The sequence below is a fragment of the Nyctereutes procyonoides genome, unplaced genomic scaffold (assembly GCF_905146905.1).
Source record: "Nyctereutes procyonoides isolate TBG_1078 unplaced genomic scaffold, NYPRO_anot_genome, whole genome shotgun sequence".
NCBI lineage: Eukaryota > Metazoa > Chordata > Mammalia > Carnivora > Canidae > Nyctereutes > Nyctereutes procyonoides.
In genome coordinates, this window is record NW_026575044.1 from 11,814,114 (window position 1) to 11,822,090 (window position 7,977).

General features: G+C 59.5%; 1 protein-coding gene across 1 annotated transcript in view; it reads right to left on the reverse strand.

Annotated features, from left to right (window-relative positions):
- EPHX1 (epoxide hydrolase 1) overlaps positions 1-7,566 on the reverse strand; it is a 34,902-nt gene extending 27,336 nt beyond the window's left edge. Inside the window, exon 1 of the mRNA XM_055323565.1 lies at positions 7,414-7,566. The gene's annotated coding sequence lies outside the window, so the exon portion shown is untranslated. The remainder of the gene's footprint in view (positions 1-7,413) is intronic.
- Between the last annotated feature and the right edge of the window lie 411 nt (positions 7,567-7,977).

The window sequence follows — 7,977 nt, forward strand, 5'->3', positions numbered from 1 at the left end:
CTGCCCACCCACCTGCTCCCGAATATCTCAAACCCTCCTCTGCTTCATCTACAGCTGCTCCGCAATCTTCTCCCCCTAAACCTTTGTCTTCTTCTGGGGTTCCCGCTCACCCAGTAACGGAGACTGCCCACTTCCCGAATGCCACACCAAAAGCCAGGAGACATCCTTGAACCCCCTCCTACACTCCACCCACGTGGATCCACCCTACTGGCAAGTCCAGCAGCTCCACATCTGAGATAATCTCAGATTCACCTCCAGCACTGTCTCCCCTGGACCCAAGCAGGGCCCCTGTCCACTTCTGTCACACGTGCTCTTGCCCCCTCCCACACACTCTGCAGCCACAGTGCTATTCTGGAAATCCACCTGACCACCTCATGTCCCTTGTTAGAATCCGAATCCTAGGATAGGCGTGCCTGGGTGTCTCAGTGGTTGAACGTCTGCCTTCAGCCTAGTGCGTGGTCCTGGAGTCTTGAGATCGAGTCCCACATTGGTCTCCCTGCATGGAGTCTGCTTCTCCCTCTGCTTGTGTCTCTGCTTCTCTCATGCATAAATAAATAAAATCTTAAAAAAAAAAATCCTAGGATAACTTCCTGTTGCCTTTGGAATGGAGTGACACCAGCTCACCCTTCAAGATCTATAGGGTCTGAGCTGCCCCCCACCCCCTTGTCCTCTCTGAGCCCAGCCCCACCTTCTTGGCATCCGTTGGGCCTATGACGCTCCCTCCTTCCTCAGGGTTTTGCCTGTCCCTCAGCCTGCAGATCTCTTCCCTCTCCTCAGCTTCCTAACTCCTGCTCATCCTTCCAATTTCAAACCAAGCGTCCATTTCCCAGCAGCCTGCCCTGACCTATCTCAGCACGGAGTGCCTCTCATCCCTAGCTCAGGTCATGGGCTCATCTGTTCGACATTCTACAGTATAGGCCACCCCCGCTGGAAGGAAGCTCCTTGAGGGTAGAGACCATGTCTGCCTTGGCCGCCCTCTGGTCCCCACCATCTGGCACGCCCTGGGTGCTCAGGATGTATTGTCGAGTGAATGAATTTAAATATTCTTCGAATGACAGTGTTAAAAATTATTAGAACTTTTATTTTTTTTTTAATTTTTTTTAATTTATTTATTTATGATAGTCACACACACACACACAGAGAGAGAGAGAGAGAGAGAGAGAGGCAGAGACACAGGCAGAGGGAGAAGCAGGCTCCATGCACCGGGAGCCCGATATGGGATTCGATCCCGGGTCTCCAGGATCGCGCCCTGGGCCAAAGGCAGGCGCCAAACCACTGCGCCACCCAGGGATCCCTTATTAGAACTTTTAAAAAAGATTTTATTTACTTATTTGACAGAGAGAGAGCACAAGCAGGGGGAGCAGGAAAAGGAGAGGGAGAGGGAGAAGCAGACTCCCCAGTGAGCAGGGAGCCCCATGTGGGGCTTGATCCCAGGACCCTGAGATCATGACCCGAGCCAAGGGCAGATGCTTCACTCACTGAGCCACCCAGGCGCCCCTAGAACTTTTGAACAAAAATATGTCTGAATTCTCCCAGAGGAGTTATATATAACCTACTTCTCAGACTACTCTGTAGACACTGGCCGTAAGATGCAGGGAGAGGGTTCGGGGGGTGGCAGGGGGTGTTATGGCAGATTTCTCCCAGAAGCAAGAGTGGACCGCCAGTATGCCAGGTGGACTGCACATACCAGGGTCTGGATTTAAAAAGGTGAAGATCAGACTCAAGACCCTGGAGAATGCAATGGGGTATCTTCAGCCTGCCCTCAGAGACCCCCCGTCACACCCAGGCCGGTGGGAGAGAACCTCACGATCAGCAGGTGCTCCCAAGTGGCCTGACAGACTCACAGGAGAGGGAGGACCTCGGGAACAGGGACAGGGAACTCCAGGGCAGAGCGAGGGGAAAACAGTGGCACCACGAGCCTTTCTGATGCCTGGCCAGACAGCACGGTGGGCTCGGTGGTCCGCATGCTCCCCCAGGCCCGGGCCCTTGGCTGCCCTCCCCAGTCTCGCCACTCCACTCCGGAGGATGGCAAAAGGAACATCGAAACAGATGGTTTCCCTTCCATGCCAGGGCCAGCCTGCCAAGGCAGCAAGGAATGGGAATGTTCCTGCCGCCAACACATTGCTGACGGCCACCCAAGCCCAGGGGCTTCCCGAAGTTCCCTGAAATCCCCAGGCCCTGCTCGCTGCAGCCCAGACCGCCTACCCTCCGCCCAATCCGGGTGGCAGTTGGCCCCACGGAGTGGGAAAGCCCTGGAGGGGAGGACACTGGCTGACGGCATAGCCTCTGCCCCACAGACGTTGCCCCCGGCCCCCTGGGGCCCACGGGGCCGAGCAACATGCCCGTGCACCTGCCCCGGGATCAGGCCGTGTTCACCTCTCTGCAAGACCCAGAGCGAAACCTGGGAGAACAACCTGGAGCCAGGACCCCAGGGAAAGGAGAACCTCACTTCTCTAGGCCTCACCAAACTGGGGGGATTCAAAGCATTCCATCAGGTGAAGGGGGGTGCACCCATACGGGCAATCACTTAGGGTTTTCAGTCCTCAGAACACAACGGGTGGGAGAGAGGGATGCAGGCCAAGGCTAAGTGCTCCCTGGGCCAGGACAGGAAGCTGAGGGGTGGTCCTGGGAGGAGGGTACGGCAGGGGGTTCCCGGGGAGTAGGGGGGAAGGCAGACTTTGGGGGGCTGTTGGTAGGGGAAGGGAGGAACCCTGGCGGGGCTGGCCGACCCCTGTGCACTTGTACACACTTAGCCTCCCGAGCGGAGGCCACTGTAGACTCATCTACACAGCCCCCCCACTCAGGCCTGAAGCCGAATAATGCAGGGGAGGGGGGGTGCATCCCCACACTGGGGCTCATGGGCCCCGCCTGGTGTCACTTGAGGCCCTGTTTCAGTTCCGATCTGCCACATGAGACCCTTTTGGTTTTCCATGGGTTTTAAATTACAAGAGAAACAGCAGGGTGAGAGTTCACTGCCTGCAGGGGCAGAGCCTGGCCCTGCCTGGGGTTTCAACACTGGCACCTCCCTGGGAGTAGAGAAGACCCCTGCTCCGGAGGACAGAGCAGTGGGCCGGGCTTGCTGTGATGCCCACACCCTGTCTCCTCCGCAGCACGTTCACACTCGGCCCCTCCCTTGCCTCCAGCTCTGCTGCCTGGTCTGGAAGCTTCCTCAATGGTGTGTCAGGGATAGAGTTGTTGGCAGGGCCTCGGCTGTAACCTAAGCCGGCTTCTCCTCTGGAATGTGGCAATAGGGCCCCTGTGCTCCATGGAGGGCGGCCCTGAGGATGAGGGTCAGGGTATTGAGGAAAGTTCTGGGCTGCTGGTATTTTGGTGGGGGTTAGTTTGCTTGTGGCAATGTCTGGGTAGCAGAAAGGAATAAAAAGTTGCAAAAGGCTAAAAATACTTCTGGAGTTCAATGGAAGGTCCTGGTGGACAGAGCAGCCAGGAGGGAGGGAGGCAGGCGCCAGGCCAGGCAAGGACATGCTCTCTGCCTGCACAGGGTGGCCAGGCCTGCCCACTCCTGTCTCCTAGCAGCGACAGTGAGGTCCAGCCGGTACGTCCTGCCATAGGCAAAATAAAACCCCAGGAAGGCGGGAAAGTACCTCCATTTTCCCCCAAAGATGTGGTAAGAGAGTCAAACCTCCCGGAGCTGCGCCTGTCACTATGCAGACTCACCTGGGGCCTGGCACTGGAAGCAGAGTGTTTCTCCTGGTTTCCCAAAGGTCCAAGTCTCTCTAGCCCTAACAGCAAGAGGAATACTCTGGAATGTCACCCTCAGTGCAGCAGAGGCCACACACTGCACAGGGAAAGCCATATCCCAGGTGTGCTTGCCAGAGACACCCTGATGGGGAGGCCTTCAGGCCCCGTGCTCCTGGTCACCAGCTTCCTGATGCCCTCACAGTCTCCTGGGCCAGGAGGGAGCTGCCTGAAGCCCCTCAATGAGCCCAGGGCGAGGACATGTGGCCCCCATCCTGTCGGTCAGTCTGTCTGGGCACCACAGTGTGCTTTAGGTGTGACACAGGGTGGGAAGACTCTTTAAACACATCATCTCATATACCACAGTGACCTGGAGAAGTAAGGGGTAGTTCTCTGTTTTAAAAAGATGATCAAAAAAATAAAATAAAATAAAATAAAGAGATGATCAGGGACGCCTGGGGGGCTCAGTGGTTGAGTATGTGCCTTCGGCTCAGGGCGTGATCCTGGGGTCCTGGGACCGGGTTCTGCATCGGGGTCCCCACAAGGAGTCTGCCTCTTTCTCTGCCTGTATCTCTGTCCCTCTTTCTGTGTGTCTCATGAATAAATAAATAAAATCTTTAAAAAAGAGAAAAAAAGACGATCAACAATAAAGCTCAGAGAGACTAAGTAGGAAGTCCTCGGCTGGACTCCAGAAGGTGAGGAAGGGTCAATTTGACCTCCCTAAGGAAGGTAAACACACTTTGATGAAAGTAGAAACACCAGTTTGAACTGCGTTTGCACAATCATTGTGTGTTTAGTTATGTAAGCAAGGATGGGACAGCGCAGTGCTCTCCTTGGTGGAGCAGGGGGTCCTGGACACAGTGCTGCTCCCTCCTTAGGGAAGGCAGGGGGCAGCATCCTCTCCTGGGGAACTGCTTGGGGGAGACCCACTGCACCTCCAGCTTCACCCCCTGAGCACCTGGAGCCTCTGCTCCTTAAGGACACCTACCAGCACCCCAACAGTGACCCCAGGAGGCCAGCTGGCTGGGCATGGACACCTCTGTCCCGATCCTGAGCCCCTGCCTTCTGTGCGAGGCTTTGCCCCACAGCCTTGGGCTGTGGTCTTCACTCCCATTGAAGTTGTCTCAGTGGATCTGGCACAGGCTGCAGGGCCCACGCAGGCCCCACCAATATGGACTGCTCCCACCTATGTGTTTCCTTTCCTGAGGATCCATTTGGACTTCTTCACCACACAGTTGTCACACAGTAGAGCCACCAGTAGACTTGCAGCTTGAACAGCCCAACCTCATTTTATGGACAAGGTCCAGGGAGGGGACATACCAATGACATGGCCAGGGCACAAGTCCCCTCTTCCTTCTATGCTAGGTGTGCTTTCACATCACTGTGTGACCTCAAAGGAAGGAATCCCTAATGATCGGGTCTAGGATCCTTTGAGGTGGGCTTTGGGCATGAGGCCCTAGAGGCCCCACACACCAACACAGGCCCAATCTAACTGTGCATGCTCCGGCCCCGAGAAGGTGTCTTCGGGTATCTGGCTCACACCCAGCCCTCTCTTATTCTGTGAGCCAGGCTGTGCTCCACATCTCTGGGCACTTCCACGCAAGAACGGAGAAACGGAGTCTGGGCCACCTGTGCCTTCTCGGGTCTGGGCCTGAGCCAGGATGCTGGAAGAGAAGAGTCAGGGTACCAGGGGAGTGGCTACTAAGCCTGGGGCACGCTGAGCTCTTCCATCCATGGCCAGGGCTTCCTGTGAGCTCCAGTGCGTGCATCAGACATGAACCAGGACACGGCAAGGGGGTCCTGGGGAAGGCACTCTGCTTCCTGCAATGGTGGGTGCCCTTTCTCTAAAGGCCCCTCTGCCCCAGGGCATTCAGTCACTTCCAGGGATCACCCTGCACCTGTAAGCCTGTACCAGCCAGAGTGCTCAAGGGATACGAGGGCACATGGGCTGGAGCAGATGCTGTTGAGTTTCCCTCTGGCTGCCCTGCTGAGCAGTTACTGACCATGCGATGGTGGAGGTCTTTCCTTTTCTGGAACTGGGTTGGGGGGTAGGGGAAGGTGGCAGAAAGTTTAGAGTCCTCTGGCTCTCATGCTGGGGCAGTATAGTTTATGCAGGAGGTCACTCACACCAAAAGCACTGGTGGCAGCTAGGCTGACACTCAGCAAACAGACATAAAGTTCATCTGCACCAGGAATGCTCCTGCCACAGGGCCTTTGCTCTTGCTCTTTCCTCAGCCTAGTGCATAGTCACCCCCCATGGCAATTTTCCACTCCTGGTGCATAGTCACCCCCGATGGCAATGTGCCACTCCTAACTGGTTGGGATTATTCAAACATCACCAGGCTTCTGTTCCACCAGATACTCTTTTTCCCTCTCCGGGGCTTTACTCCACGGCACACATCTTCCTCTAACATATTTTACGTTTTACCAATTTATTTCACTGTCTACCTCTCTCCCCACAAACCTGCAAGCTTGCAGAGGGCATAATCTCCGCTGAGCCCTCCGCACCCCCCACCCCAAGGATGGAGAAAAAAAAGCCATCATCACATGGCCCTCCCAGGTGTGGAAACGTTGCTGATCAATCCTAGAATTTTTTGCTCCTCAGACCCAAAGGGGCCAGGCCCTGAGGCCCTGACTCCCTGAGGGAAGCCACAACAGCCTTCATACCAGAAGACAGTTTTACTTTCTGGAGCCAGGCAGCTTCCTGAGAATGTTTATTTTCAATGACGCTGCATCAGAAGAGGCTGAGGGCGCCTCAGAGACTCTGGCCAACGTCCCCAACAACTTCCCACAGGAGCTCATAAATCTGAGCAGAGGCCTGAACTGTGCGCAGACCTCAAGTGCACAGGCCCTGGCAGTTCCGCCTCCAGCCGGGGCGCGGGGCGCGTGTACAGAGCGGGGAATGCAGAGCCCAGGGTGCAGAGCTGGGGGTGCAGCGCTTGGGGTGTAGAGCCTGGGGTGCAGAGCCCGGGGTGCAGAGCCGGGGTTGCAGAGCTCGGAGTGCAGAGCAGCCGAGGCAGGAAGCGGGCTGTGCGCCCAGTCGGGGCAGGCTGTGCGGAGCCTGAGCTTTGCCCCGCGGGGAGGATGGGGGACAGGCTTAGAGAAGTCAAACTTGGGACCGCAGAGTTGCTGGAGCCGCAGTCCCCACTCCCCACCGCCAAGGCTCCGGGGGCGGCCAGAAGCTCCGCGGGGAACTCCGACCCCAGACCCAGATTCCCCCCGCCCCCGCCCCAGCTGCGAGGCGGGCAGGCCTTCCCTCCCGGGACAACAGCGCGGGGCGCGGCGGGCACGCGCGGCGGGCACGCGCGGCGGGCACGGGGGCCGAGAAGCAGGCCCCAACTGCAAGACTGGACACGGCTTTCAGGACTTCGGTGACAGGCGCATTTCACTGCGGGGCTCGGGGCTCCACGCGCCCTGGAAGCAATACTCTCCGGGAGGGCGGGCCTGGGGACCTGCACCCCGCGGCCCGAGCGCGCTCGCAGGGCCTGCCCAGGCCTCTTCCTGGAGCCGCGCGCACCTGCAGCCCCGGGGGGCGGGGGGCTGGGGGGTGCCAGGCGTGGGCGCTCCTGGCCCTTGGTCCCCGTGCAGCTGCGGCCCCGGGGACGTGAGCGAGTCACCTGCCTGCAAGTCCAGCGCCGCCCGCGCCCCCAGCCCCCCCTCGCCCCCCGTTGGCCCCTCGCAAACGCGCCCCCAGCCCGTGCCCTCGCGCCCCCTTACGCGGTCGGCTCCCAGGCCCCCAGGCTCCGGCGGCGGCGGGCGCGCTCTCCTTGGGTGCCTCGGTCTCCCGCTCTGCAGGCTCGGGCCGCCCCGCGCTGACCCCGCCCAGGCTCGGCCCCCGAGGGGCGGTCCGGGGTCGAACCCCGGCCTCGGGAGGGCGCGGTTCGGGCGCGGTTCGGCCCCGCCCCGCCCCCGTTAGCGGCCCCTGCTGGGGAGAGGGCGCCCAGAGGGCGGCCCGAGGGCCGGGCGCAGCCTCCAGCCGCCGCGTGCCGGGCCCGGGAGGGGCTCGGGGCGGTCCCTGGGGCGCGTCCTTCCCGCTTCTTCGCCTGCACGTACCGCCCCTGCCCCTGCACACGTTGGGGCCGGGCGTCCTGGGAAGCTTCGGACACACACAGCGGTCGACGCGGTCTTCCCCGCGAGGCCCGGGGTCTGCGGCGCCCACTCGGAAGGGCTGCGCCGGGGCTCCCCTGACCCGGCCGGGGCGCCGATCCCAGACTCCGCCCGCCCGAGGCCCTCCTTCCCTCTGCGCGCCCCTGCAGCCCCTAGCCCCGCGCCCTGCGCCCT